General features: G+C 42.1%; 1 protein-coding gene across 1 annotated transcript in view; it reads right to left on the bottom strand.

Moving 5' to 3' along the window:
• The window catches only part of LOC101638954 (interleukin-1 receptor accessory protein-like 1), a 1,156,451-nt gene extending 1,143,184 nt beyond the window's left edge, over nucleotides 1-13,267 (bottom strand). Inside the window, exon 1 of the mRNA XM_045298667.1 lies at nucleotides 12,624-13,267. The gene's annotated coding sequence lies outside the window, so the exon portion shown is untranslated. The remainder of the gene's footprint in view (nucleotides 1-12,623) is intronic.
• Nucleotides 13,268-14,666: the final 1,399 nt, after the last annotated feature.

Genomic DNA, 14,666 nt, shown 5'->3' with positions numbered 1-14,666 from the left:
GGCACCATCTTTAAAAGTAAAAAAATCTGTTAACGAATCAGACTTCCCCGCGTGGGGAGGGCATCTTGACAACCACTGAACTGGGGAACTTATTTTAATTGCTTCTTGATGACCACGGATATAACACTTAGTTTGTACCTAAGAAAATTGTATGACTTTCTGTTTTGTCATTGACGTAGGGCCATCATTTATTGGGCCATCCTAAAGAGTGGTCAGAAGAAGGGGGGAAAATAGCACTTGTGAGTTTCTTCTAAATATTGAAGTCATAGATCAAACATTTGATAAGGTAAAGAATTGAAGTTAACATTTTAATTTTTTTTGTCATTACTAGGAGATTCATGTTCTGATTTCCATCAATTCCAAACTGTTAAAATTATTGGTAGTTAACACAATGGCTGACACTTGCAAGAAATAAATCCATTATGTTATTGAGTGTATAGTCTATTCTAAAGTAATATCCCTCCTACATAGGATCATAATGTAATGCCTTATGGAATTTAGATTTTCACCTTGCCATTATATTGAATAGAGCACTTTTCTATTTCTTTTTCTCCCCAATTGCCTTCTCCATCTTCCTCTTCCTTCCAAATAAATTGTCACTTTCGGGTCACTTTGCTATTTCTGTCATTTGTAAAGAAATACATTCTAAACAATCTCAACTATATTCACTGAAGAGCTCTGTTTAACTCATAGCATTTTTTTTGCTACAATTGATGGTAACTTTCCACCACTTTTCAACAAAAATGATTTGAATGACTGTCCCATTATAGAACACTGCATCCGTGTGTGTGTGTGTGTGTGTGTGTGTGTGTGTGTGTGTGTGTGTTTTAGTGTTTTGATGTTTGCTTGTTTGTTTAAGCTAGATTTAGACTTGGGTCTCAGTATTTACCTAACACTGGTCACAGTGACCTATTTGGGGAGAGGAAAAAAGAAATATGGAAAAGTAGAGAGCCAGTGATGTCTGTTTGATGCTGGTCCAACATGCTGAAAGCTGGAGTCAGGACAGAAGTCAGGAACCCCGACAATGAACCGAACTGGGAATAGGAAGTACACTGGAAATGCAGGCTCTCAATTTGTGCTCTGTTTCCCTAAAGAATCAATCAGTCTTCATAGTATGTGCTGGGTTTCCCTGGGCTTCCTTGAAACTCTTCCTGTGGCAGCCACACCTTGCCTTGCCCTGCCCTGCCTTGGGGTGCTAGCTTCTTTCTCTCTCTCTCTCTTCTGGAATCACAATACTCACTCTCAGGGTAAAGCAGACTATTGGCTGGCCCTAACCATGCTCCAATGTTTCCTGCTTACAATATCTTTGTTCAGAGCCATGGACTACCTGGAGGATGATGAGTTCTGGACACACATGCTAATTTCTGTAAAATCCCATTTAAATCCCCCCCCTTGGCAAGCCTTCTGAAATCCCCCAAGTGCACGTGTCCCAACACTTGTCTGAACCTGTACCATATTTGACATTTCTATTAGAAACGAACCGAAAGCCCTACCACCAAACCGAACCACCACTACCAACAAACAAAAAACAAAAAAACAACAACAAAGGCCCTGGTGGTTCCGTGGGGAAAGTGCTGGGTGCTAACAGCTACCTCAGCAGTTCAAACCCGTCAGCCTCTTGGAAGGAGAATGACGACGCGGATGAAGTTGTCTGCTCCCATAGAGCTGTAAAGCCTCAGCAACCCATTGGCCCAGTTAGACTCTCCCCTACAGAGTTGCCACGAGAAGGAATCCACTTGATGGCAGTGGGTTTGATTTGAGTTAGAAGAACTAATGGCAGATTATCTTAAATTATAGTTACATATGATTTTGTTTATTACACTTGTTGTTAGGTGCTCTCAAGTTGATTCCAACTCAAGGGGACCCCATGACTCATAGCAACCCTTCTTTGGGCCCCGACATACACAATGACTTGTTTCTGTATCCTCTTCAGTCACTCCTATAGCTCTTAGCACATACAAGGCACTCAGTTATCTATGGTAAAGGTGAATGGATGGACAGAAGGAAAAGAAGTAGGCAGGCGGGCCAGTCAGCCAAATATCTCTTCCTCAGTCCATTTATTAGTTGAAAACTATCATCTGTGAGTTTGTTTCCCAATGCATATAAAATGTTCACACTATACTACAGTTTCAGAGCACTAGTGGCATAATTGTTATGCTTTGGGCTGCTTAACCACAAAGTCAGTGGTTCAAAACCACCAGCCATTCTGCAGAAGAAAGATGAAGCTTTCTACTCCCATAAAGAGTTCCATTCTCAGAAACACACAAGGGCAGTTCTATTCTGTCCTATAGGACTACTGTGAGTCGGAATTGGCTTAATGGTAGTAGGTTGGCTATTTCAGTTAACAGTACAGTTAATTTAGTGTGCCTAATAAACTTATACAGTTTATGAAGTATTATGAAACACTTTGATGACTGTTAAGAATTATCAAAATATAACAGAGACATGTGAACACATGCTATGGGGGGAAATCGCCATTAATAGAGTTACTGGATGCAGGGCTACCACAATCCTTCAATTTCCTAAGAACAAAACAACAAAAAAGCAATATCTGCGAAGCACAGTAACTATTGATCTTCTATTCTTTCTTACTTGGTTTTTCTTTGTGACTTTCTCCTATCAGCAGTTTTACTCTTGGTTTACAGAGCAGCCTGGATTTTAGAGAACACTTATCTAAAACCGCTCAGCTTACTGCTCACCTACTATGTAATGTGGATGGTCCTGGGGCCTACTGAGACTGGCTTCCTGGCATTAAACCCTTCAGTAACTGAAGCCGGCCCACTGACGGACATGGCCATGTGTGGCCTGCCTGTCAGTGTTATTATGAGTCCTCTAGAAGAACCACAAGGAGCAGTGGTGGTGTAGTGGATCAAGCACTGGGCTGGGAACCATACGGTTGGCAATTCAAACCCATCAACCACTCAAAGAGAGAAGGGTGAGCATGCCAGTCTCAGAAACCCTACAGAGCTGTTCTACTCTGCCCTGCCCTAGAGGGAGGTCATGAGACTGAGTCAATGCTGTGACAGTGGGTGGAAGGAGAATTTTGACAAAGGTGAGCAGCCGAGTCCCAAATGCCCAGAGATTCCTTGAAGACTATTCAGGAGTTCTTTCATGGGGCCTACATTAAGGGCTTTCCCAGGACAGTCCAAGTGCCAAACACTGAAAGTCAACAGGTTCATTTGTTACATTCACTATGTTCTCCTTTGGCCAAAGGAAGCTCTATATGCACAGGATAATTTATTCTATGTCACCTCAAAACCAAACCAAGACAAACAAAAAAACCTGACTGCCACCAAGTCAATGCTGACTCATAGCAACCACGTAGGACTGGGTAGAACTGCCCCCTGTGGGTTTCTGAGACTCTAACTGTACAGTAGCCCAAAGCCCCCATCTTTCACCCTCAGAGTGCCTGGAGGTTTCAAACTGCTGATCTTGTAGTTAGCAGCCCAATGCATAACTACCACCCCACCAGGGCTCCTTATTCCAAGTCACTCGATATTCTCGATTTCCCTGCCATGTCCCTTCGGAAATGAAGTTAGAGAAACTGGAAGCCTAGGTGTTCATATAAACAGGGTCATTCCTTAGACAATTAGCTCTCCAGTAGACTAGAAGCCATTGTAAGATCAAACCTGAATACAAGTCGGTCCTCCACAGCCCCTGTACTCGTGTCATCTAAAATGTTGGGAATGGCCACCATTTTCTGAGTCAGAAAAGAAATGCAATTTCCTATTTTCTCCCAATGTTACTGTTGGACTGCAAAGAGAGTATCATCACTCCAAATATTTCCTTTCAGCATACAAACAGTGACTCATATGTACAATGCCTTGGGGTGAGTGCTTGTCTGTGTGCACGTATATCGGAAAACGTAGGTTGTGCCTGTGGTAGCTTGTCAAACCTGAGAAACCTTGCCTGTCTCCATTCTTCTCAAACGGTCCCATGATTTTCTATGCAGGCAAAGTGACTCTCTTGAGGAAGAAATACCATGTTACAGGCAATCACTTCAAAGTGGGATCAAATGTGGTTCAAAGAGATTTGGGTCCGACACTTGGGTGGATGCTGCCCTTGGAAGCAACGGGAGCAGCATGGCCACACTGAACCAGTCATGGCAGTCAGAGAGGTCCTGGTGACACCGGGGATGTGAGCAAAGGAGGGACTTCAAAGGAGAGCACTTCCCTGCAGGTGGGAAGACACAAAGCTAATGGGGGGAAAAGGACACACAGCAAAGGCAAGGAGGCCCAACAGGTGACCCATTTTCCCCAACTCTCCCCATATTTTAAGTGTCTTTGGAGATCAAATGAGGTCAGGAATGGCACAGTGTGTAGAAGAGGAAAAAACTGAACCTCCACCGATTCAAAGTAGGGGAGTCATTTGAGTGTTAACAAGTCAGTGAAGTGAGCCAGAGCCCAAGGAGTCAGCGCGTTAACAGCCTTGACAAGAGCATCTGGTCTCAACTTGCTGTTGCCAGAATTCCGTGCTGTCCAGAGGGTTCTGACCCACAGTGACCACATGGACGACAGAAGGAAACATTACCAGATCCTGCGCTGTCCTCTCAACGGTTCTCATGTTGGAGCCCATGGTTGCAGTCACTGTGCTAATCCATCTCCTTTAGAATCTTCCATAGAAGATTCCATAGAATCTTGTTCAATGATACTCTGCTTGACTAAGCCCAGCATCCTTGTCCAGTGGCTGGTCACTCTTGACGGCATGGCCAAAGTACATGAGATGATGCCTCGCCATCTTTGCTTCCAAGAAGTATTCTGGATATACTTCGTCCAAGACAGAATGGTGTGTTCTCCTGGGAGTCCATGGAACAATCAATATCCTTCACCCAACTGTATTTCAAGGATGTCAATTCCTCTCCAGGCTTCCTTTGTCCACGCCCAGTTTCACACGTAACTGAAACTATCAGGGCTTGGGTCAGATGCCCTTGAATCCTCAGGGTGAAATTTTTGCTTTTTAACACCTGCAAAAGATCTTTTGCAGCAGGCAATAGGTCTTTGATTTCGTGACTGCTGCTTCCATGGGAATTGATTGGGGATGCACATTAAATGAAATCCTTGACAATTTCAATCTTTTCTGTTTATCACAATGTTGCTTTTTGATCCGCTTGTGAGGATTTGTGTTTTGTGTTGAGGTAGGATCCACATTGTAGCTTGTACTCTTGGATCTTCACCAGGAAGTGCTTCAAGTCCTCTTGGTCGCCAGCAAGCAGGGCTGTCTTAACTGCATATCACATGTTTCCTGATGAGGCTTTCTCCAGGGGTCCAGCTTCTTCGACTACTTGCTCAGCATACAGACTGACTAAATATGCTGAAAGTATACAACCTGATGCATACTTTTCCTGATTTTAAACAACACAGCTCCCCAGCATTGTTCAACGACTGTCTCTTGGTCAATATACAGGTTCCACAGGAGCACAAGTAAATGTTTTGGAATTCCTATTCTTCACAATGTCGTGATCCATTGTTTTGGATGAATCACACAGTTGAATGTCTTTGCATAATCAATAAATCACAGGTAAATAGCGTGCTGGTAGTCTCAGCCTTCCGCCAAGATTCACCTGACATCAGCAATGCTCTGTCTCCTGCTAGAGCTTCTGAATTTGGGTTGACATTCAGGCAGTTCCCTATCGATGTGCTGCTGCAGGCAGTTTTGAAATATCTTCCTCATGCTGCAGTACTTTAAAAAATACCATATGCCAAGGCTTATTGCAATGTAACTAAACCACCCAACTGAGGACTTGCATCGTATAAAGAAACAGGAGTCAGACATCAAGGGAGAACCAATGATCTATGAGATCCTGGTAATGTACTTTCATTTCTCTGATTCATAATTTTCTGTTGGCTAACATGACACAATAGGAGCATTGATCATATAGCAGCTACAGATTGGGCTGCTAACTGCAAGGTCAGCAGTTTGAAACCACCAGCTGCTCCGAGAAAGATGGGACTTGCTACTCCTGTAAAGAGCTACAGTTTCAGAAACCCACAGGAGCAGTCCTACCCTGTCTTATAGGGTCCTTATGAGTCAGCATCAACATGATCAGACATTGTTTCCTCGTACACTGTATACAATTACATTAGCTTTTTATGCGACTGCCTCAATCATCTTGGCCTTTTCTATAATAATTCATTTCATTTAGAATGCAATTAAATATTTATATTACTTTTCAGTGGTTTGATCTTTAGACATGTTGTTAGGAGAGACCAAGAGAGGGGCCTTAAAGAGAAAGACCCTCAATGTGATGGGTTGACCTTGTAGCTGCAATAGCGGGCTCCCTGATACCAATTGTGAGAGTCACTTTGGGTCAGAATGGACTCTGTGGCACAAGAATGCCAAACAATTTTAAATTATAACAACTGGATCATAACTCTTGACATGGAATTTACCTATATTTGACTTTTGTATGTATGCTCTCAGAAAAGTATATATTCCAAGTCCATCCATTCCAAAGTCTACTTCTTCCATCCAAACACACCATCATATTTATTTGTCTTTCATTTTTTAAGTGAAATAAACATGCTTCTTGTCCATATGCAATTCAAGTGTTTTAGCGCCTTGGTTCTAAATATATGAGCTTTTAATTTAGAAGGACCAACAGGAGTTGTTCCCAGGGGTCTAGAATTCAAATATATGCCAACTTTTCTATATAGCAAGAATGAACAATGGATTTCAAAGAGGAAAATAGACTCTGTAGTGACTATATGCATCTATAACCATTTTAAAAGGAATGATCATATTTATTTTACTATTTATTATGCATGTGCTCAATCAACTAATACTGAAAGTAGCACTGGGGACTTTATACCAAAAGTGACAAAATCCACTATCCTAAGGCATAGCTGCACTCCGTGGTAAATGTTAATAGGGTAAAAATCTACCAATGAACTCACTGTAAGCAAGTCATGGGAAGAGAAACCACTATGAATTATTTTATGATTATTCATATTGTGATTTATTAGAATTACAATTAACATAAAATGTCAGAGGCAACATTTAAACCATGCTCAAAGATTGGAAGTGTATAATTGTATGAACACAATTCACAATGCATTTCATTGTTTCAATGATTCCAAACTCCACGCACGATTTCCTGATGTAGGAATTATTATAAAGTACAATCAATGTTATCCTTAAATGTATATTCATAGATATGTAATTCATGTAGAAACAAAGAGCTCATTTAGTGTCATTTTCTGGACATCGTATATATGACTGTAGTGAGTACAACAAATTTGAAAAGGTTATCATAAAAAAAGATTTAATGTAATATGACACAGGGAAAACATTGTTAAAGGCAAAATGTTGGGGTCCTCTGCTTTCTTTGCTTTATCCACAATTCACTTGTTGGCAATTTTCAATTGTATGGTCTGAAACCCCACCATGCCAATCACCTCCCTTCTCTGAATTGAAAACCTTAGGAGTCTTAGAGTTTGGGCACTTGAATATTCATATCATTTGTACATAGAAGAACTAAAGGGGAGAAAAAAAGACAAGCAAGGCCTTTTCATTGTAAGTTGATGGTCAGGATAAGCAGCAAAGGTATGTTCCTTGAGCCATGTGGTTGGTTTGTAATGGAAATGTTATATGCAGCAGGGCGGCATTCTCTGGGTTAAAATGAAAAGCATGTTGACAAAGTGATTCGCAGAATTTATCAAATAAACAAGCCTGACTACATTCTTGCAATATTCCTTTACAAATCTGCTAGAGCACATCTGAAGCCGGCCCACAAAGCATAAGAAATATGGATTCACTTTTAATATGGAAGCCAAGAAAATGCTTGCAATTTCTAAGCCTCAATGAAGTTGGGACCATATACATACACATAATCAAAATCTTCCCAAGCAAAGAAAGCAAAGGCCCAGGCAGATAGGAAGAGGGCGTGGGTCTATTGCATGCAAGTTCTTTATTTGAAGTCCATATATATTTTACTTATCCTATACAGGGTTACTTTCCCACTTTTCAATTATAAAATATAAAATCTTGCTTGTCAATATGCTTATCCATTCACTTAAAAACAGGTATGAAAAGTCATAACTCAATCCACCTCCTTTTCTTATCTGTGAATATTTTTATGTTAAGACACAGAACATTTAAAGAACTGCAGTGTTCGTTGTGACACAAAGGGGACTGCCTCCCCCTAAAGAACATTAGTAATTATTGCAACTAGCAAATTTCACAACAGAACTTGGTATGTGTGTAAGCTTATTCCTCTATTTCATGTGCTAGCCATACCTATACCTACTGGGCTTTCATTAATAAAATGACAGATGAAAGTCGCTTTTTGGTCAATAGACCCAATTCTAGTTTGTTTGTGTATTTGTGTTTGTCTGTTCTTAGTACAAGCAAAAGAAACTCTTGTACACAGAAGCATTAAATAAAAAAGCAATCAGCTGAAAACACATGCACACACACAAACAGCACACATGCACAAAGCCCTTCGTTACCAATTTGAATGTTATTCAAAACCAGTTATCTCTTTGTCGTTCCTTAAAATAATTAAAAACTCACTGCCATCTAGCTGATTCAGGCTCACCGAGACCCTGCAGGCCAGGGTAGAGCTGTGTAGAGCTGTTCCTGTGGGGTTCCGAGACCCTAACTCTTGATGGGAATGGAAAGCCTGGTCTTTCTCCCATAGAGTGGCTGGTGGTTTCGAACTACTGACCTTTCGCTTAGCAGCAAAACGTTTAAGCAATGCACCACCAGGAATCCCGTGTCCCTGTATTATGAAATAACAGAACAGAGTGAAAGCTAGCCACCAAAGCGTTCGGCACATATGATCTCCATTTTTTAAAAAAGCAACACCCAGCTCTTTTCTTTGTAATGATTGTCTGGAACATGAAGAAGTGAAATAAGGGGTCAGGGTTCACAGCTCCAGCCCTCGGATGCAGCCCAGCATTCTGCAATGCCTTGCCATTTCAGAGAGTCAGTCTTCCTTTCAGAGATTCCTGACAACTAATGGAAATAGCATTTGAATTTAATCATAAAAATGCTGACATAATCTTATCTATAGCTGCCCAAATGGTGCCATTTTAATTAATGCTTTATAACTTGAACATCACCAGTGAACGTGTTACTTTTAAATCGTCTTAATCAACACTTGGATGCTCTGATTGTCACAAATTAGAGAAGTCTGCTTTTAGAAAAACGGAAGATTTGTCAAACACCAAAGATTTCTATGTTTTCAGACCAAGTATAGCCCAGCCACTTCAGTGTATAACAGACTAAATGATTCTGAAATATAAATCTTCTATTAATTCTCCAATTTCGTTTTTCCCACGAATGTTTTATCTATTATTCATTTGATACTGACATGCTCGCATACATTGCAAATTCCAGAAAAATTCCATTTAAACTTGTCTCTACTTTTAGAAATACTGATTACTTATCAGCTAAATCTGGCTTTGCTGAAGCAACTGGTTAAAGAGATAAAAACTAGCAGTTTCCGTATTTATAAGGTTTTTTTTCTCCTTTTCATCTCTCCAGTATCTTCCCATATAACTACATGACCTGGGCTGTCAAAATGGCAATAAAATCGAGGACTAAATTACTCACTGCCTCCATATTTTAAACGCTTTCCTACTAAGCAAATCTTTTTTATTATTATTGATTTGTAGGAGACTTAAGAAAATGGCACAACCTACTGTGGTTACATAATCTTCTTCCTAAAGAAAGTAACAGGTTAGAAAGTAGCATTAAAATGCCCAGGTCTCTTTTATCTAATGTGAATAAATGCAGAATCCAAGTAAAAGATTATGGCAATTCCATGAGTAGGTATATTTCACGGTCTGTGTCTTTTTTTTTTTAAATAAACTTCTCTTCTCCAGTAATTTCCACCCCCTTCTGAGCTTAGGAAACCTCCAGAATATGCCCTGTTTGGTTCACAAATATGTGGCTGAGGTCAGAAAACAAATGAAGGGGTCATTTATAAAACATTAAAATAAGGGGTAGGGGAAAGATCATGGCTGACAATAGTTCTGCCCAGAGTTGAAGACTCATAGCCTGGAAGCAGCTGTCGTGTTACTCTGACCCCTGAAGGAAGGAATCAGGAGTTTAACTTTCCATCTGATTTCCTACGCAATATGAACACCAAACCTCCACATTCACTGGCACAAGGTATGTCAAATTTGGGACATGTCCTGCAAAAATAAGTCACTTCAAATGGTCATTACATCAACCCATCCCTCTAATTGGGATAGGGGTGGGTGGGTAAGCAGGTCTAGTTCATGTAAAACTTAGGGAGGTATTTAGACCTTGCTCCTGACTCCAGGCGGTTGTCAGGAAATGGAATATGAGAAAAGCAAGCAGTCTCTCATTTCCCCACTAGAAAAATCCCTTAGTCTCCTTTGCAGCATCAATATAAAAAGAAAGAGGAACCAGGCACGGGACATCATAAGATGAGTCAACAGGGTCAGGATTTCAGTGGAGTTTCAGCTGAAGGAAAGACATACTCAATGAAAGGGGGAGTGGGGAGAGGAAAAAGAAGAAAAAGATGCCTCAAACAGAAGGCCAAAATGCAGCTGATGTGCATCTTCTTTTAAAACTCACAGCTCGAAAGGAAACATCTGAGGAAAGGGCATTTCCTTCTGCGGTAGTCCCTCTTCTGTACAGAGAGCACAGCACATTGATCTCATCTGAGGGGGAAAGTCAAGTGTGGTGGCAACACGTCTTTTAAGCCATTCAAGAAGTAACACTTGAAAATAGGTAGCTCTTTAATTCTGGGATTTGCATTCATAATGAATTTGTTGCCATTTCTCCTTCTTCTTCTTCTTCTTCATTTTATTATTATTCTTTTAATTTAACAGGATATTACCATGGAAGGTTTTCACTTTTTTTCTACCACCACCACCACCACCCCGCCCCGGGGGTTAACATGGCCCAGAAAGAGGTTGTCATGGCAAAGCTCGAGATACAAAACCCTCATAGCTAACACTCTGTAGAAGCAATCATCATTTTTAGGAGGGAGCCACCAACCTGAAATCAGCATTGCGCTCTACCTGAGAGAAATGCAGAGATAGGACTCTAAATAGTCGTTTGGTTCACAGGTTTCCTTGTAATGGATTTCACTTTCCAGGCAGTTGGGGCCACAGCTTTCAGTCCTACAGCACAGAAAGAACTATGACCTTGGCTGGCATCCTCACCAGCCCCATTGACTCAATGGGGCACTTGTGAAACCTTGCAGAGACTCTAAGGGTGTGGCTAAAATTGTCCCTGGCCAGTCCTAAAGCTTAAGCAATCTGCTATCCCTGAGAAACTCACTATGAGAAGACTCATGCTACATCTGCCGCGGAAACCCAGGTTTACAGGACCCTCGGAGCTATTCTCTGTCTTCCCACCTTCTCTGCTAGCTATTACAAGGCTTCAAAAGTTAACTGGGTGATGGAGTCCCTAAACAATCATTTCATATCACTATCGTTGACTAGGGCTCGCTGATGTAATGAAGTTACATAAGCACCGATTATGCACAATTTCCATCCATCTTCCTACAGAGCCACATAGCTTCACCCCTCCACTTGGGATCAATATACCAGGTGAGATTGATGACACATGTAACTGCTCCATTTGCTCATCATAGTTACTGAATATGGGACTTTAGCATTGCAGTACAGTGCACTGAACCACGTCATCAATATTGATTTTTTTACCCTCATTTCCCAGGTAGAATATGCTTAAGCAATCTCAGTGCTCTAGTCTCTAACTTTTTTACTGAAAGGGTAAAATAGATGTAGCAGATAGGACACATCTTCAACTTAAGGTTAAGGCAAGTGTGTAATTGCCTGCATCTCCCAAACTGGCTGCATTGCAATAAAAGGATGGTCTCCGATCCCAGACCTTCAACTCCCCTGCACGTGGGTCGCAGATTCAGCTATTTAGTATATTGGGTAGATAATTACATTATTGGGCACTTGAACTTGAGAAAGCAAGCTCTGTGGTGACGTTAGGATAATGTTGCATGATTCTTCTCTATTTCAGTCACCCTTTTCAGATCTCTTGCCCCCTCCCTTTTTTCCCCAGTAGGAATAATAACCTGGAGAATTTTTAAAAAGTGGCCCGGGGTTCTTAATAAGCCTCAATAATCACAATCTGGAGGAAAATGAACAATGATTATCAGCTTAAAGTTTAAGAACTTGACAAGTAGGATGTCTGTGGTCCCATTGCGGCTGTGAAATGCAGCAGACTGCTGCACTGAGTGGAAAACATATTTCTTTTAATGAATCGAGAGTAGCTCACTTCATTTTACACAGAGCTCCTCACAAAGTGTTCCTTCCACTGCTGCTATGCCTCCCCGAACACAGGAGTCCCCAATTGCATCCAAACAAAGAGTATTTCTCCAGAATTAACTCAAGACACTCTTCCAGATCAAAATAATTGGGGTTAGGGTAAAGTGAGGCTTTGATTTATCTTCAATTACACTCAGAACACAGAAGTGCTCTCGTGCGCGCGCGTGTACACACACACACACACACACACACACACAACTGCAGTTATTCCATTCAGTGCCAATAACGGCCACATCACAGTCATCAATGCGATGCAGCAATCATCCAAGTCACCCATACCCATTACAAACAGCCAAGTTTGCTCACACCACTGATGGTTTTGTATATATAAAATGACCTTACCCACAACCGTCTTCCAAATGATTCTCCTCTGGATATCAGTCTGTAAGGTAATTGCTGGTCATCACAATGCGTAATTCAGAGAAAAAAAATCCACGTTTTACTCCTATGTTCTTTTTCTTATGTTTCCTAGCAATTAATATCGTGAACAAGGTACCCATTCACAATTGCCAAGTTCACCATCAAAGCCGATAATTCCATATAGATCTTCCCTACAAGACTGTCTCCAGTTAGTTCTCAAAGTGCCCGATTGTTTGGTAAAGATACAATCCAGGTGCAGAGCAGAAAGGGGAGCAAAAAGACGAGGAGCAAAAGAAGAGTCAGCTATCAATGGAGAGGCTGAAAGAGAGCAGAAAAAAAAGAGGGAAATTTTTAATTAAAAAAAAAAAGAAAGAAAACGGCAAATAACTGAGGAAGTCTGTAAGCCCTATGACAAGAATCGGAGTCTCGCGTGCAAATCTTCTGAATACATGTAGCCTTTCAAATCCTCCTGGTTCCCAAGTAAAATGTCCAGATCCGGGATGCAGCCATGAGAAAGAATTCTATGTATATTTCACAAGTATCCCGCAATAACAGATCCACGGGGTTTTCCTTGTACTGTACTGCTATGTGAAAGCACACAACCCCTGCTGTTCGGAAGGGTGTCTCCTGGGTCCTAGCTTTCTCCAGCAGCCCCCAAAAATGAATTTTTCAAAAAAATAAAAAGAGTACGGAGAAAAAAAGCGGCTTTGCGTTTGCCTTTAACGATGCTAATCCAGAGCGTACACGACAAGCAACCCACGAAAAGCCCGAGATCTTGATTAAACGCCACAGTACACGCAAAGATATCCAAGCAAAGAAGGAGCGAAAACCAGAAAGAAAAACTGCAATGCATAAATGATTCCAGTGTTTCTACAAGATCGGTTCATTTGATTGAATGCATTCTCTGGTTTGCTGCAAGTCATAAAGAGGATAGTGTTACTGCCACCCAATGGATATTTTAGTACTAGCCAATCCACAGACAGCCACTGCTTTGCGAGTTTGAGTTTTCAGCAGCCCGAACAGGAAGGAGGGGAGCTGGGGAATCTTTTGGAAGGGACTCTGGGAGGCCTTGCCTTTGGGGAACCTGTACTTCCAGGCAAATGTAGACCTCTGAATTTGGACGCTTACCCTGGCCGGCGGGAGCCACCTTAGAGTCGGGTTCCAGTTCTCTGGGCAGCACTAAGGTACAGAAAGCGATGCCTAGGCTGCCAGCACTCCTAAGAACCTCCTTTCCATCTCACCTCTATGGAGCAGATTGGCCATCGCGCACATTACACGCGCGCGCGCGCACGCACAACACACCACACACACACACACACACACACACACACACACACGGCCACTGGCACCAGCACTTTAGGCCAGATTTCAGAGAGAAGGCCAGTAGTGCTGGGAGGGGAGGGGGCTGCTCCAAACCTCAGGTGGCCTGGAGCTACTTCTTTCCAAAGAACAGTTTTTGCCAAGTGCTTCTTTCCCTATTGGTATGTGAACTGTGAGTGCTGGGGAAATCAGCCTCGGAGCGGCAGCTTGCGGCTCGGCTCGGTCTGGCAGGGGAGGAGCAACCTCTTCCCAGAGTTGAGCCTGGGAATCGGATGCTTTGGGAAGGCTCCCTGGGGCGAGGGCGGGGTGGGGGCTCGAGCTGAGGGGCTTGAGGAAGATGCGCCTCTCCTCAGCCACCGGATCACCGAGCTCCCTACATAATAGTTCGCTGCAGGTTTCTGCGATGGAAAGGCAGAGGAGAAAACACAGTCCCTTGCTGGGGAAAATCGATCTGGTTCTTTGCTCAAGGAGGTCTTTACCCTTTTCCCTGGGGATCGCGCTCCGCTGTGCTTCTCAAACTTTAAGGTAGCCACACTCCCCTGGGCTGTTTGGTTATAATGCAAATGCTCATTCAGGAAGTCAAGGTGAGTGAGGCCCAAGAACCTCTGTTTTTAAATTTCCCAAACTAAAAAGCCGCTGCCACCTAGTCCGTCCCAACACCTAAGGACCCCATCTAGGGTTACTCAACAAAAAGCCCCATCTTTC

This window comes from Echinops telfairi, unplaced genomic scaffold (assembly GCF_000313985.2).
Source record: "Echinops telfairi isolate 266 unplaced genomic scaffold, ASM31398v2 ScPeMD7_7436;HRSCAF=8474, whole genome shotgun sequence".
In the NCBI taxonomy this organism is placed as follows: Eukaryota; Metazoa; Chordata; class Mammalia; order Afrosoricida; family Tenrecidae; genus Echinops; species Echinops telfairi.
This window is presented reverse-complemented; position numbering and strand designations above follow the sequence as displayed.